Here is a 17,775-nt window from a genome sequence, read left to right as displayed (position 1 = left end):
AGAAAGACAGAGAGAGAGAGAGAAAGACAGAGAGAGAGAGAGAGAGACAGAAAGCAAGAAATCACCCCTCAGGGGGGATGTCCATGCTGCAATCCCTTTTCCTCCATTCTCCTCTTGGAATCTTGGTCATGCCCGCACATGCATCCAGTGTGAGTTTAAGTCATCAGGTCCAGGACTTAAACCATGGTTGACTACATGGCAGTCCAATGGCATAGCCATTATGCCAACTGCTGGTCCCTGTATCCAGTATTTATAACCATTTTCTATGTTTCTAGATCCTCTAGTCATTCAGTTTCTGCTATAGAGTGTGGACATTCGGTATATATTAAGTGGAGACATATAATGTTTCTCCTTCATAGCCTGGCTTGCTTCACTCAGCAGTAAATCTTTCATGTTCATCCACTTTCTTTCAAAAGCCAGGGTCTTGCTGGTTTTTTTTTGTTTGTTTGTTTGTTTGTTTGTTTTTTATGGCTGAGTAGTATTCCATAGAGTATATGTGCCACAGTTTTTCAATCCATTCTTCTGTTCATAGGCATTTGGGTTGATTCCATGTCTTAGCAATTGTGAATAATGCCAGAATAAACATCGATGTGTAAGCAGTTTTCCAACTAAGGATTCTTCTGTCCTTCAGGTTGATACCAAGTAGTGGGATTTCTGGATCATATGGTAGTTCTATTTGTAGATCTTTGAGGAATCTCCATATTGTTTTTCACAGTGACTGGACCAATTTACATTCCCACCAGCAATGTAGGAGAGTTCCCCTTTCACCATGCCCCTCCCAGCACTTATCTTTTTTTCTTTTTTTTTTTTTTTTTTAATCTTAGTGATTCTAACTGGGTTAGGTGTTATCTCATTGTGGTTTTGATTTACATCTCTCTTATGATGAGGGATGTTGAGCATTTTTTCATATGCCTTTGGCTATTCATATATCTTCCATAGAGAGTGGTTATTCCAACTCTTTCTTCCATCTTTTAATAGGGTTGATCGTCTTTTTTTCAGAAAAGCTGCTTGAGTTCCCTGTGTATTCTGGTTATCAGTCCCTTATCTGACACATATTTTACAAAAATATTTTCCCATTCTGAGGCCTGTCAATTCACACTGATTATTGTGCCCATGGAAGTGCAGAAATTTCTTAATCCGATGTAATCCCACTTGTTTATTTTTGGAATTATTGACTGTGCTTTGGGGGTCTTACTTAAGAAGTCTTTGCCTACCCCAGTGTCTCTAAGAGTTTCCCCAGTGCTTTCCAGCAGTAATTTTATAGTTTTAGGTCTTAGTAGATCTTTGATCTACTTTGAGTTGATTTTTTGTCAATGGTGATAGGTAGGGGTTTAGATGCATCTTTCTGTAGGTGGATATCCAGTTTTTCCAGCACCATTTGCTAAAGAGGTTTTCCTCTTTTTCCACTGGATTGACTGGTATCCTTTGTCAAAAATCAGTTGACTATATGTTTGGGAGTTTATTTCTGGGGCCTCTATTTTGTAGTATTGGTCCACCTGTCTGTTTCTGTGCCAATACCATGCTGTTTTGATTATCATAGCTTTGTAGTATAATTTCTGGTCAGGGAGTGAGATGCCACCCACTCTACTCTTCTTGTGCAGGATTACTTTGGCAACACGTAGTATTTTATGATTCCAGACAAATTGTATGATTGTCCTTTCCAGATACATGTAGAATGTCTCTGGCACTTTAATGGGGATTGTGTTAAATATGTAGATTAATTTGGATAGAATTGCCACTTTGATTATATTAATTCTTCCAATACAGGAACATGGTATGTCCTTCCACTTTTTTGTGTCATTTTCAATTTCTTTCTTTCTTTTTTTTTTTGCTTCTCATATTTCTTCTTGTGGAGGTCTTTGAGTTGTTTGGTTAGATTGCTTCCCAGGTATCTTATACTTTTTGTGGCTATGGTAAATGGATTTTTTTTTTTTTTGTTCTTTCTCAGTCAACTTGTTGTTCATATATAGAAATGCTATAGATTTCTGTATGTTGATTTTGTATCCTGCAACTTTACTGCATTCATTAATTACTTCCAGAAATTTTTTCATGGATACCATTGGATCTTCTATGTGTGCAACCATGTCACTGACATATAAAGATAGATTCATCTCTTCTTTTTCTATTTTAATGCCTTTTATTTTATTCTCTTTTCTGATTGTGTTGGCGAGGACGTCCAGTACTGATTGAACAGGAGTGGAGAAAGTGGGCATCCTTGTCTCGTACCAATTTTTAGAGGAAAGGCTTTCAGCTTTTCCCCATTCAGGATGATGTTAGCTATGGCTTTTTTATAGATAGCTTTTATTGTGTTGAGAAATGACCCTTCGATGCCAATTTTGCTGAGAGTCTTGATCATGAATGGATGTTATTTGTTATCAAATGGTTTTCTGTATCAATTGGTATGATCATATTGTTTTTATCTTTATTTCTGTTAGCATGGTGTATTACATTTATGATTTTACATATGTTGAACCAACCTTGCAAGTATGGAATAAAGTCCAGGGCAGAATTTTTTTTGTTTTCTTTGAGAGGTTTTCACTATAGGGTGCATGCACTTGCCAGGAAGACAGAGACAGAGAGACAGAAAGCAAGAAATCACCCCCTGGGGGGATGGCCACGTCGCAATCCCTTCTCCTCCGTTCTCCTCTCAGGATCTTGGGCACACATGCACACACGCCCGGCATGGGTTTAAGCCACCAGGTCCAGTACTCGAACCGTGGTCGGCTACATGGGAGTCTAGTGACATAGCCATTACACTAACTGCTGGTCCCTAGGGCAGAATTTTTTTTCAGCTGTCAAAAGCATCTTTGCCTTTCTGTCTAATGTCTGTTTTCTCTTGAAAGCCCAAAATTAAGAGTTTCACTCTATCTCATTTCTGTTCTTACTTGGAGAAGGCTCTCTGTTCTTAAGGGCCACCTCAATAATTTAGGATAATCTACTTGTTTTAGGGCATGTAACCTTTATTGCATGTGCAAGATAACTTTTGTCATGTAATAAAACATAGTCATGTCTTCCAGGGAATCAGAGCATGAATAACTCTGAGAAGCATTTATTTCACTTAACATACTCAAATTTCTCTGCTTTGAAGTGCTAGTACAGGACATAAAACTTGGGAACTAAGTTTTTTATTGGAAGATACACTGATTTATTCTTGTTAAGTGAAAGGGATAAGAGTATGAATTTAGAGAGAAGGAGATCAAAGACTAGATGGAACCAGCAAATGAAGAGCAGGAATTGCATTAACCAAAAACTATAACAGTGGTATCTTTCTCTTAAACCACTTAGAGAACATTTGAGTTTATTTAGGATTTAGTTACTTTTTTTCATGATTGAGCAAGGGCACTTCACACAGTTCAATGTGTGGAAATAATCTTATTATGCTCACACTTATATTTGACTCAGTTTGAAGTTAAGAACTCAATATAGATATACAGTTACACCTCAATGGTCTAGTACATTGGATTTAAATGTCATTATGGATAGTTCAAATATATTTTAGTTGGATTTGATGCATTACCTGTGAATGTTGCTTAGTTGATAATTAACATTACAGACATGCTAACATTAAAATTATTTAAAATTCCTGAACGTACAACAGTTGGTGGTAGGACAGAGTCACCTAAGAAGCGTGTAGAATGAGAGAAAGAAACTAGTTTAAATTTATGCTTCTATAGCAACTCAGCAGAGTGGATAAACCACATTCAGATAATTGAGGTTTGAGCAGATGTGAATTTGTTCTTATTAGAATTCATGATTTCAAACCCTACACAGTGCAAGTAAATAACTATTGAGCGGGAAACTGGAAGCTTAACCTTTTCTCTCTTTTTAATATAATCATATCAGTCATAGCTCCATACTTTAAAAAACAGACAGTTCCTTGAGTCAGTTGTGCAGCTAAAAGAATCATTAATCTTTAAGTAAGGGATTGTTCTTTCTGCACTCTGCTGAGGATTATATAGTGCTTTTCATGTACTATTCTGCAGAGTGTTTTACTAAGCAGTGAAGTATTTTTGAGATGTGTGATGAATATGAAACTTGCATAACTGCAGCAAAGGCTAATGCACTAAGAACTATTTGTTAAATCTGAAATGTGTCACACACATTTGATGCTTGACATACAAGATTCAGCAGAGAGAAAAACACATTCTTTATTTTCCAACAGACATAAGTAAAATTTTCCAAAGAGAAATATTTGCATAAGGCAGTTTATCCATGAATAAAAATCCTCCACAGGTTTAAAGGACAGGAGGTAGGATATAATGGTACAGGGATAAAACTTAGGATGACTAGTTTTGCTTACCAAACAATACATGAGTTCTGGTAGACACCAGGAAGAGTGGCTAATAGGTTTAAAAATAGTTTTCTTTATTGAAATTGCTATAAACCTCATCAAAGACTTGAGAATATTTGTGTTATGGTTGTGTGAGTTACTTACATATTTTGGATATTAATCTCTTAAAAATGGTATAGTTTGAAAATATTTTCTCTCATTCTGTAGGTTGTCTCTTTGTTCTGTTGATTGTTTCCTTTACTTTGCAGAATCTATTTAGCTTTTTATAATACAGTTGTCTGAGGGCCAGCAGTTAGTGTAATGGCTATGTTGCTGGACTCCCATGTAGTCGACTGCGGTTCAAGTCCTGAACCCGGTGGCTTAAACTCACACCGGGCGCATGTGTGTGTGTTCCCAAGATCCCAAGAGGAGAATGGAGGAGAAGGGATTGCAGTGTGGCCATCCCCCTTGGGGGGGTGATTTCTTGCTTTCTGTCTCTCTATCTCTCTCTGTCTTTCTGGCAAGCACATGCACCCTATAGCAAAAACTTCTCAAAAAATAAAAAATAAAATAACACAGTTGTCTATTTTCGCTTTTGTTGTCTGTGCTTTTGAGATTTTATACAAATATTTCTTGCCTAAACCAATGTAATAAACAGGTTCTCTATGTTTTAGTCTAGTATCTTCATAGTTTAGAAAGTGGGCAAAAAAGGCCTGAATAAAAGTTTATCAAAGGAAGATATACAAATTGCCAATAAATATATAGAAAATATTCTATATCAGTAATCATCAAGGAAATGCAAATCAAAATCACAAGATATGATCTTAACTCAGATAGAATGGTTATTATGAAAAGGACAAAAGATAAGAAGTATTTCTCCACAAGTATGTGGAGAAAGAGAGATCCTTATGGTTGGTGGGAATGTAAATTATGGAAAACAGTGTGGAGATTCCTTAAAATTAAAAAAAAAATGGCATTAATATGTTATCCAGCAATCCCACTACTGGGTCTATATCAAACGGTAATGAAATCAACAGGCCACAAAGATAGCTGCAGTTCCATGTTCGTTGTAACATTATTTACAATAGCTAAGATTTGGATTCAGTTGAACTGCTCATGAATAGATGGATAAAAAATGTAGTACATATACATATTTATTATTTAACCTTTAAAATTAATGAATCCTATCATTTGCCACAGTTTGAGTTAACTTGAAGGACATCATTAACTGAATAAGTCAGACACAGAAATACAAATACCACACATGATCTCACTCATATGTAAAATCTAAAAATAATAATCTCATAGAAGGAGAATATAATAGTGGTTACCAGAGGCTGAGGTACTTCTGGGGAAAAAATGGATGTTTTTACTTGGCTAAATTTTCTTAAATGGTGGATATTCTCCCAGTTATGAAAAAACAAATCTCTCTGTTCTTTGTTCCAGTTCATCAAGAGAAATAAAACCAGTAGGAAATATATAAGTTAAGAAATTTATTGCAGAGAATTGACTGAGCAACTAGCAGGTTTTTGAGATGGCTAGGAAAGTTCAAAATCTATAAAGCAGGGTAACTTGAAAGGGCAAGCTGACATTCCTACGAATGAGCTCTCCTCAGGAAATCCTCAATTCTGCTCTTAAGACCTTTCAGCTGATTGAATCAATATGCCCAGACTATCTAGAATAATCTCCCTTACTCAAAAATTAACTAATTATGGACTTCAATCGCATCTAAAAAAGACCTTCACAGCAATGCCTAGATTAGTATTTGACTGAATTATAGAACTGCAGCCTAGCCAATCTGACACATCAAAAGATCATCACAACCTCTCTTTTTCACTCTCCCTTTCTCCATCTCAGTCAAACTAAAAGATATTTAGACTGACTTACTATCTATGTTTCACTTTTCTTAGAAATTGTCAGTTTTAAAAAATATCAATAGAATATAGTGCCTTTTGTTGAAGTAAGATATTTTTTTCCTTGATAAAAAGATAATATTTACATAACTAAATTTTCACAAGGAATTAGTAAATTTGACACAATTATAATCAGAATATCTATTTTATAGTTTAAATTGTCAAAATGATACTAAAGTTAAGCAGGAGAAATAAATACATGTGAAGTGCTATGAATTTTAGTAAAGGAGAAATGAAAGAAAATAAATAAGTAAGCTTAGTGAGATATAAGGCTGGAATTCACTTACCTTTTGGCCCAATCAATGACTAAAAATCTGTATTATTGGGGCCAGCAGGTGGCATAGTAGTTAAGGCACTGGACTCTCACATGGCTGACTGTGGTTTGAGTCTCAGACCTGGCAGTTTGCTTTCTCACCTTCCCCCCCTCTCTCTGGTGAGTTCATGTGCCCTGTAGCAAATGAAAAAACAATTACAAATAAAATTAAATAAATAATTATTTTTTTAAAAAGATCTGTTTATTTTTCTTAAGGAAACAATCATGTATATGCAAAGATTTAGCTTAGGTATGTTGATTCTAATTTTATTCATAAGAGGAAAAGAAGTTAGCAACATCTTAAAAGGTCAAAATTTATCAAATTGACTTAATAAATTAGATTGGCATGGGAACAAAAGTAAGATATAATTACAGTACTATGCACACACATATATACATACATACATACATACATATCTCCAATGTCCAGTTCTGTTATAAACAGAATAATTAGAGGACTGAGAACATTTTGCATTGTTAAATGAAATAAAAAACAAATTTGGGGCTATCAGATAGTACAGCAGTTACATCACTGGACTCCCTCCCACATGGCCAACCAGAGTTCTAGTCTGGGACTGCACGACTTGAAACTCACACTGGGCATGCGTGCATGTGTGTCCAAGATCCAGGGAAGAGAATAGCAGAGAAGGAATTGCAACATGGTCATCCCCCCGAAGATGATTTCTCACTTTCCCTCTTACTGTCTCTGTCTCTCTCCCCCACCCCCAGAGAGCCCACATGCCCTAAGGCAAAAACTTCTTTAAAAAAAAAAAAGAAAACTATTCTCTTTTGTAATTGAGATTTATTTGTTGTGTCTACAATCAGTACAGACTTTTCAATTTGTACCCAATTCTTAACATACATACCAAAAATTTAAAAAGCCAAGTATAGTGATTCTTTTTAAGTTATTACAGTGACATTCCAGCTTCAAATTTATAGGCAAATTTTCCTTAAGAGGATATCAAGAACTATTGTCTTCAGATGTTGAAAGCTGTTATATAAGTCCCACCAAATCACAATTTAGTATCATATACACTACATACTTCAAATTTCCAATCTTTCACAGCACATTAACAAAATTATTAGGAAAACTGGACTACCATGACCAAAGATGTTACAGAGTGCACACAATTCTGACAGGGAGAGCAACAATCAAAGAGTGGTTTTCTTTAGGAAACAATACTACTAAAAAACATAATAGAAGTAATTTAAAATTTTCAAGACACATTAAATGCATGACTGTGACTCCAAACTGCCATTTAGTATGCTTTAGGATATTAAAAACTACCCACCCGCCCCCCACCTATGGAATGTTAAACTGACACACGCAAAAGAGTCAAAGCCTCCTGTAAGTCAATATCCCATTATTTTCTGATTGTACTGAAAAATAAACAACCAGTAAACGATTTCACCTCTCAAAAAAAGCATTTACACTTAAAAAAGGAATGAGGCGGGATTCTCTCCTTCTTAAAAATGTTTCTAAACCTACTAAAAAACTTGAATTTATAAAATAGTTGACAAAATAACAGTGACCTAAGTATGGCTCTCTCTCATGACAGAGGAGATGTTCCAGGTTGGTAGGGCTACCACTAAGTTATTGGGACACTGGCTCCATTTCTCTTGCTGCTCTAGTATCTTCAGCTCAGTCCTCTCAATTTATTATCCAAGGAAAATGATTAAACCTACATTCCAGTATTCCAGTCAGCAGAAGGGAATGAGGAGAGAGTAAAGGACAGAGGAAAGAGTAAAGGAAGAAGTACATCATAGCATATATTTTAGGCATCCATATGACTATTCAAATATTTGGGCTTATTATGGGCCAGCAGGTGCTTTGGTGGTTAAGGTGCTGGATCCCACATAGCTGACTGCACTGTTGAAATCCCAGACCAATGACTTAAAGAACACACCAGGTGTGTGTGTGTGTGTGTGTGTGTGTGTGTGTCCAAAATACCAACAAGAGAATGGAGGAGAAGGAATTTCAGTATGGACATCTCCCCCTGGGAGCTGATTTATCACTTTCCCTCTCCCTCTGTGTCTCTCTTCAGCAAGTGCACATGCCCTATAGCAAAAAGACAAGAAGGAGAGAGAGAAGAAGGGAGGGAGGGTAAAAGAGAGGAAGTGAGAAAAGAAGGAAGGAAGGAGATTTTTTGTTAAGTGATTTTTGGTTCAACTAACTCCATATGCAATAATTACATTGGCCTCCACGATAGATCTTCTCCACAACAGATTTTATCTTTTTGCCTTTGTTATCTTCCTTGATTCAGTTCCCCTCAGATTGGATCTCTACCTCATTATCTGGAGTCTACCTTGGATTCCCTGTCTCTCCTCTTTGGCACTTATGGGTGGAATTTCTTCTATGGGGCTTCTCTATTGTTTCTTACTTTGCCTCTTGATCACTTGTCCTAACTGTGTGGTACCCCAGTATGACTCTTACTTATTCTTGCCTTCTACATAATGGAGCCCTCATTATAGCACCAGTTCTGCTGGTTTCAGTAACAGTAAAAGTGGTCTGGCTATTTTTGGCAAATGTCTTCAATTATACAAATTTACGTGATTTTTAAAAAATTTTTTTGCCATAAGGCACATGTGCCTGTCAGACAGAGACAGAGACAGAGAGAGAGAATGAGAAATCGCCCTCAGGGGGGATGGCCACACTGAAATCCCTTCTCCATTCTCTTCTCTTGCACATGAACTCACAAGTGTTCCTTAGCCTCCTTGCCACTTGCTGGCCCATTAAGTGAATGGTTTTATCATAAAGAAACAGTTGAGAAATAGGTATACTATTTGTCCTTTAGATTATGACTTTGGGCAAATTATTTAATATCTCTATGGTCAATTTTCTTGCCTGTCATCTTGGTCTTTGATCAAGTTTCTAACAGAAATATCTAAGATGAGGTGACATACAGAATAGAGATTTCTTTTGTTTATAAATGTGATGGCTGGATGGTTCAAAGGTGCGAGGCTAGCATCAGGTTGGCCATGTCACAACATAGCCCACAGAAGCACAGAGAATGGTGAATAGGTGCAGAGAGATGGTGGTCTGTGTTCCATGTGGGTCCCTACCTGTCTCCTTTCCTCTGCTTATAAGCCCACCATGACTAAGTCACTGGGGATCTGCTCTAACTATCTGGTCGAAACATCTTCCCCCAAATCCCACCTTTGAACACTGTAATTGAATCAAGTTTTTACCTTCTTAACCCCATAAAAATGGGTCAGCACATAAAAATTTGGAGGACACATTCAAATCTATTGAAATGTAATAGGAATACCTATAATATCTATATAGTAGGATGACTGTGAGGATTTACTAAGTCAATCCACATAACACAGTATCTGGCACATTGTAAGTCCTCAATGAGGAGTAGCTAATAGCAATAAGTACGATTATACGTATACTTGCAATAACATTATTTTCAACTCATGTTATTATGTTTTATATTTCCTTGTCATTCTATAGCTTTTATTTAGTGATTGTAAAGCAGACATAAGGCTTACCGTTTAGGAGGGTTATTGGGGAGATAATAACCTTTCACTAAATTCACTGCAATATTTTAGCCTTAATTAATGAATGTCTCTTGGTGAATTAAGTTGGATTCTTCATAGTTTTGGGCCATCTTGAGTTTCTGCCTTTCAAGGATTTTTTGAATTATTCTGGTTGCTAGTGGAGTAAACTTGGGACTCTTGAGGAAAAGGGAGCTGAAGTGATGCATGGATACAATTGAATTGCTTTATTTATTTAGTGTTTTCCAGAAGTAAAGCAATTTCGATGAATTGTATTAATAGCAACTCATTCTTTCATTCAAGGAAAACATGAATCACATGAATATTAGAAAGTATCAGAATCTCAATGGCGTTAAGTCCTGAAAATGTTATAACACTGGTAGATCTAAATATATGTTCTTTGTGTTACTTAGAAATTGGGAGCTTTCAGAAAACATATTCAAAGAAGAAATTTAAGAGAGTTAAGTGAAAGAACCATTTGTAAAGATTTTGGCAAGGTTATGGTAATGTTGGGTTGGCGCGGCAATGTGTGGGATAAAGCGTGGTCATGGCAGTGAACTGTAGATGGTGAGGTACCCGGGGGCTAGCAAAAAACAGGAAATCGTTACACAAGAGAGTTGAGCATACATGGAAGGGAGCAAAGAGAGTGGTGGCCATGGCAAAGTGACTTTTTTTGCAGGTTTTGGAACTGTAGTTAGAACCACACCTGCAAAAACTGATTCCAAATGGGAAGGGCACTAGGGAGTATCTATCCTGACCCCTTTCCTCATTATAATCCCCTACTTGTTCTTCCCACTGGACTAACTTAATTGAAGCCACAGGGCATTGTAATCACAGCAATGCCTTGTACGGAGGTCAGCCTCCCGGAGCATGGTGCAGGGCAGAGAAAAGGAGACGTTAGGGAGAGGCCATAGTGCATAACTAGTGCACTTAGATCTGTCAGCTTAGCTCTGCCCTGTGCTCAGGACTTCTGCAATGGCCTGCATGACTAAACACACTGAGGAATTTCCCTCTCTAGTCTTGGATTCTGAATCAAATTAGACTTTCTGCTGAATGCTACTGGCTGTCATTCCTAGGGTGTTAATGCTAGTTTTACTAAGTCTACAATTCAGTTTCTCGGGGCTGAGTTTGTCCAAGAATGAGTCATTCTCCTTTCTCATGATGTCCTGATTATCACCTCTGAATACCTCGGGTCTAAATTCCAGAATAGGTTATTGAGGAAACAGTGTCTTATTTGCCTTATTATAAAATCATAGGGTTGGAGCCGCTCAAACGTTCTATTAAAAATATTTTATAGTCCTTAACCTAAAGAACATAGTAATCATTTACCAACCATGAATTGTCTGTAATCAGAAGTTGAGTACTGAAAAAAAAATATTTTTGGAGAGGTTTTTTGCTATAGGGCGCATACGATCGCCAGACAGACAGAGAGCGACAGAGAGACAGAAAGCAAGAAATCACCCCCCGGGGGAATGGTCACACCGCAATCCCTTCTCCTCCATTCTCCTCTCGGGATCTCGGGCACGCACGCACACGCGCCCGGCGTGAGTTTAAGCCACCTGGTCCAGGACTCAAACCACGGTGGACTACGTAGGAGTCCAGCGACATAGCCATTATGCTAACTGCTGGTCCCGAGTACTGAAAATTTAATTGTATGTAGCTTGAAGACCACAGTGAAAATTTTGGTTTTAATGTAAGCAAATTGGGTCAACCTGCTGAATAAAATTAGAAAAAGAGAATGAAAGGTAAGGTTAGAAAGGAAGGTAAGAGAAGGGGCTGAAAGTACTGAAGATTGATGTAATGATCCTTAGCTGGATAAGACAAAAAAGAGAAGGCCAGGTGTACATGTGCTTTAGCAATCAGATATCAATTCCTGAGTTAAAGTCAGAAATGCACCAACATTTGTATACAGCAAATAAAGCCTTCTTATAAACATCTGGTTAAAACTGGAGATTAGGAAGATTCTGAAATGTGTCCAAGAAAATCAATCAATTGTACATTGAAGTTAATAACCCTAAATTAATAATTACTCATTTAAGATGTGTAAATGGTACTGATGTGTCTTTGGTTGTTGTTGCTATTGATTTATTTGGAGAAAGGTTAAAGAAATGAACTATTTTTGTAGGTTTGCTTGGTCTACCAATCCTGTTTTTCCCATGGAAACTTACATTTTCTTTCCTTTTTTCTTTTTTTTTTTTTTTTAGAAATTTTTGCTATAGGGCACATGTGCTTGCTAGAAACAGAAAGTGAGAAGTCACCCCCCGGTGGGCTGGCCACACAGTATTCCCTTCTCCTCCAGTCACCTCTCAGGAGTTTTTGTTCACACTCACTTGTGCCTAGTGTGAATTTTAAGCCACTGAGTCTGGTACCTCAAATCATGGTCACCTGTGTGGGAGTCCAGCAACATAACCTTGTTGTCCCCAGTAACTTAAATTTTCAAATATCTGAATCTTAAGATTATTTAAGAACTTTATCCTTGGGACTAACAACAGAGAAACTATCTATATCACAAGTTCTGAAAATGAATATGTTTTAGAGCCCTCACAGGACATTCCAATTAGCAAATCAATCAAAGCCCTGTTGTATCCAAACCCCAATCATTTTTTTGGAGTCCTCACAGGACATTCCAATTAGCAAATCAATGAAAGCCCTGTTGTATCCAAACCCCAATCATTTAGCTGAACTAGAAATTTTTGCATTGCATTATGAAATTTACTGCCTACATGAATTAAAATTGGACTTTAAAAAACATAGTAAGGGGACAGCAGATGGGATGATGGTTAAGGTGCTAGACTCCCATTTGACTGACTGCGGTTCGAATCCTGGACCCAGCGGCTTGAAACATGTTGAGCAAGTGTACATGTTTGCTTAAAATCCTGAGAGGAGTATAAAGGAGAAGAGACTGCAGTGTAGCCATCTGCCCTGGGGGGAGGTGATTTCTCACTTTATCTCTCTCTGTCTTTCTAGTAAGCACATGCACCCTATAGCAAAAATCTCTCAAAAAATAAAACAAATCTAGTAAAATTTTATTCCTCATGGTAAATCATGAATGTATTTCTTTTTCCTTGTAGTTAGTATACTGTAGAGTATGTATTAAAGACTACTAAGAAAATAAAATTTAGTACTATAGTTTACAATAGGATCAGCAAAATATGGTTCAAATGTCAAATTTGGCCAGCTGCCTGCTTACCTATGGTCCATGAGCTGACTGGCTTTTACATTTTGAAATAGCTGGAAGTTTTCAAAAGAATAATATTTTGTGATATGAAAGTTATATGATAATCAAATTTCAGTGTTCATAAATAAAGCTTTATTGGATCACAGCCATGCTCATTCATCTATTGTATTGTCCATGGCTGCTACAATGGCAGAGTTTAGTAGTTGCAACAGAGTCTGTCTCTCCAGATCTGAAGTACTTGCTATTTAGCCCTTGACAGAAAGTTTGCATACCTCTGATTTACAGGATTCTATTAAGATAACGTTTTCTAACAGAGATACAAAAGACTAATTAAAATACACTATCTTGCTCCCAACTTAATATTGATTTAATCTTACATTTTAAAGGCTAATTTCTATTATTACAGTTTTTATGAGAAGTTAATTTTATATTATACATTAATAATAGTATATTTGTTCAGTTTGGCCTCAGAAATACCACTACAGACATTCTCTATTAGATGAACAGTGTTTGCAACAAAAATATTCTCTTAAAAAATTGATGCTTGAGACCAGCAGATGGAATAACAGTTACATTGCTGGACTCCCACATGGCCAACCATGGTTCAAATCCAGGACCTAATGGCTTGAAAATCACACTGGGTGCTTGTGCATGTGTGACCAAGATCCCAGGAGGAGAATGGAGGAGAAAGGATTGCTCCATGGCCATCCTCACTGAGGATTTCTTACTTTTCCTCTCACTGTGTTTGTCTCTCTCCTGCAAGTGCACACCAAGACAAAAACCTCTCAAAAAAAAAAAAAAAAAAAGAATTGATGTTTGATATAGCATTTTACAGACATGCAGTGTAAAACTGGTGAGGTTGGAGGATGACAAGCATTAGAGGATATTAAGAGAAAAGATAAGCAAAACTGAAAGATCTTGAGCACTGTGGGATGAGTTAGCAAATGTAGTCCACCATGAATAAAAACTGAATGAGAATCTAGAAAAAGAAAAAAAATAAGAGGTACTGTCTGTTAAACTTTGGAGTACTAAAGCATAATGAAAAAGAAAGATTAAAGAGTTTTACAAAAGGAGGAGGGTGGAACTCTTAAATCTTTCACCAAAGTGGAACTGCAGTAAAAAGATAAACTAGGTGCTGAGCTATACAGTATTGTGGGAACAGTGTGTGATAAATCAAGGATGTGGTCACAGCATAGTACAAGGGTTGAAATTCACCCAATATTTAATATAGTTTCAGAATCCACCTTCAGTAAATTTTGATGCGGTGCACAGATACCATGGATATAGCTTACTTATGTAGGTTTGGATTCTTTTCAAGTAGAGAAGAAAATTAGCCTTTCTGTGACAGAAGGTTTAGGAACCCAAGTATAGCATTGTTATATATTAGCTATAATATCCTTTCTAGCCACAATGATTTTAAATGGAGGTCACATGTACTTAATTAATTCATTTCTCTGTGTATGCATGTCTCATGAGCTATGAATTCAGATTTGCTTTTGCTCATGTCTCTGAGAGCTTCAAGAAAATAATTTAAGCAAGTCAGCTAATTCTTTGGAATATGTCACTAATCAAGGTATTAGTACATTGTAAACTCACTATATGACAGTTTTTAGAATGTGTCTCTTCCTAAACAATCTAAAAAAAGCGTTACAACTTATTATTTCCAGTTAAAAATTACAGTGAAATACATTATGAAGAAGCACTTTTGTAAAATCAAGTAAAATGCAGATGAAATAAAAGAAAATATGTTTTTAGAAAATAAATACTCTGTGAAAAAGAGGCATTACCTATTCATAATAATAAATTTTTTATAAATAGGTATTATCTGTGTAATTAGGCAATCAATTATTGCTTTTGCATAATTGAAAAAATCCTGAATCAGAGTGAACATGAAAAAAATTCAACTATAAATTTAAATTAGTATAACTAATATTACATGAACATAATTTTCTTAAAAGAGAAGTGCAGTTAATTCCCAGAGATAGAATCTTCCATTTTTAATCATCTAAATAATAAGTACAGGGAACCAGTAGTTAGCGTAATGGCTATGTCACTGGGCTCCCGTGGCTTAAAACTCACGCTGGGCGCGTGTGCGTGTGTGCCCAAGATCCCGAGGGGAGAATGGAGGAGAAGGGATCTCGGCGTGTCCACCTCCCCTGGGGGGTGATTTCTTGCTTTCTGTCTCTATGTCTCTCTCTGTCTGTCTGGCGAGCGCACGCGCCCTATAGCAAAAACCTCTCCAAAAAAAAAGAAAAATAATAAGTAACAAACCTGAATATTCACCAGATGCGTTAAATTTCACACTAATTTGTTATAAAATCCTCAATTAAAAATTTGTTAAACATTCAACCTTATATTTACAACTTTATAGTCACTAAAAAGTTTTCTTTAAACATTGCAGAACTCTTTATGTATAGTATTGAATCTGTTAATTTTGTACAGGAACTATAATTTAAGAAATATTTTATTTATTTATTTATTTATGTTTTATTTGCTGGGAGATGTGTGTGTTTGCTAAAGAGAGCCAGGGAGTAGAGAAGCCCCCACCGACGAGACTGGTATTCATTCTCCTAAATAAAGAAACCCCCACCGACGAGACTGGTATTCATTCTCCTCTGTCTCTCTCTCCTTTTGGGATTTTGTGTATGCACACACTTGTGGCTAGCATACTTTTCAAACCGTGGGGTCTGGAACTCAAAGCAGTCAGCCTTGTGAGGTGCAGCTGCCTTAACCTTTTGGTCACAGGCTGGCCCTATTGTATTTTATTTGTTGTGTCAAAGGCTGTGAGCACATACAGGATTGAGAGAGAGAAAACACCCCTTGATGGAACCTGGTCATACTATAATCCTTTTTCTCCCAATTTTTCATCCAGGGAAGATTCCAGGCACCTACACACTTGACATGTTTTTCAGGCTGTGGGCCGGGACTTGAACCCTGCTCAGTCATGTGGGATCTGGCTTCCTCTGCACAGCACTCAACTGCTGCACTACAGGGCTGGCCCGACTTTAGGATCTCTTAAAAATATCTTTTCATGGATGAACCACACAAATCATCCCATATCTATCTATGCAGACAGAAGGAGAGTGAATTTGTCACATTTTAGCTCTAAAGATGTCCCAGAGCCTGACCTAAATGAATATACTTAATTTGAAAACAACATTTACTTCTGAATATTCTGTTAAAATTCTCAGATTTCAGGGACTAGCAGATGGCATAATGGTTACATCACTGGACTCTCACATAGTCAACCGCAGTTCAAATCCCAAATCCGGCAGTGTAAAACTCACGCTGGGATCATGTATGTGCATGCCCAAAATCCCGAGAGGAGAATTAGAAGAGAAGGGATTGCGGCATGACCATTTCCCCTCGGGAGTGATTTCTCGCTTTCTGTCTTTCTGTCTCTCTCTCTCTCTCAGGCGATCACATGCATTCTATGGCAAAAATCTCTCTTAAATAAATAAATAAGTAAAATTCTGAGATTTCTATTGATCTATTGTCTATTTGGGGAAACTGTCCTAAAATAATAAGGTCCTTAGAATCAAGTGATTCTTTTTTTTTTTTTTTCCCTTATTTATGGAGATATGGAGACTTGGGTAATTATATAGTAATTACCTGAAATCAGTCTTTATTATTAACAAAGAAGAAATAAATCTTTTTATTTGCAATACTTTGACCTAGTATACATCTTGGATACCTTAATAAATATGTTCACATAATTGAGGAGTTAGTTCTACTAAGGGAGATATGTGCTAAGCTATTCGTACCTCCTAGAAAGTTCCAGACCCTTCACCCTAGCTAGTGGTAGCTAAGTAAATTCAGTAATAGAATATTTTCTTTCTTTTTTAAAAAGAATTATTTTAGTTAACTTTATTTATTATTAGTATTTTAAATATTTCCAGAGAGAGAGAGGGAAAGTGAGAAAGCAATCCAGGTCTAGGACTCAACCACAGTCAGCCGTGTGAGAGTCTAACACCCTTAACTACCATGTCACCTGCCAGTCCCAGTAATAGAATATTTTCAATATTTATAAGTGCATACTCTCATTGTGTAACAAAATGTTAATGATTATCTGCATTAAAAAAATATTTATTTCATGTGATAGAAATGTAGAGACAGACAGACAGAAAAAAATATCTTAACCAGCTTAGAACATTGGCACATGGGGATGCACCTGGTGTTTACAAAAAGGCTTTGGGATGCATACCCGGGATTTTCCCATGTGAGTCCAACATGGCAGAGAACTGTGTTACTGCTGCACCATCTTCTGGCCTCTGTATATATTTTAGAAAAATTTTTTTCTCAACGTTTTAAATTCTGAAGATTTTTCAATTTTGCATACAAAATGAGTATAAATCTGGAAAAATAAAAGGTTTCATTTGTTAGTGGCAGAGTAAAATCCTCCAAAAAATTTACTTCTCCCAAAAGAAGAACACTGGCAAAAAAAAAAAAAAAAAAAAAATCAAAGTCGACATCAGAGCTCTATAAATTTACTAAAAGTTGAAACAACCCTGGGACCAGCAGTTAGCGTAATGGCTATGTCACTGGACTCCCATGTAGTCGTCTGCCGTTTTAGTCCCGGACCCGGTAGCTTAGTGCGTGT

The sequence above is a fragment of the Tupaia chinensis genome, unplaced genomic scaffold, assembly GCF_000334495.1.
Source record: "Tupaia chinensis unplaced genomic scaffold, TupChi_1.0 Scaffold000406_1, whole genome shotgun sequence".
NCBI lineage: Eukaryota > Metazoa > Chordata > Mammalia > Scandentia > Tupaiidae > Tupaia > Tupaia belangeri.
This window is presented reverse-complemented; position numbering follows the sequence as displayed.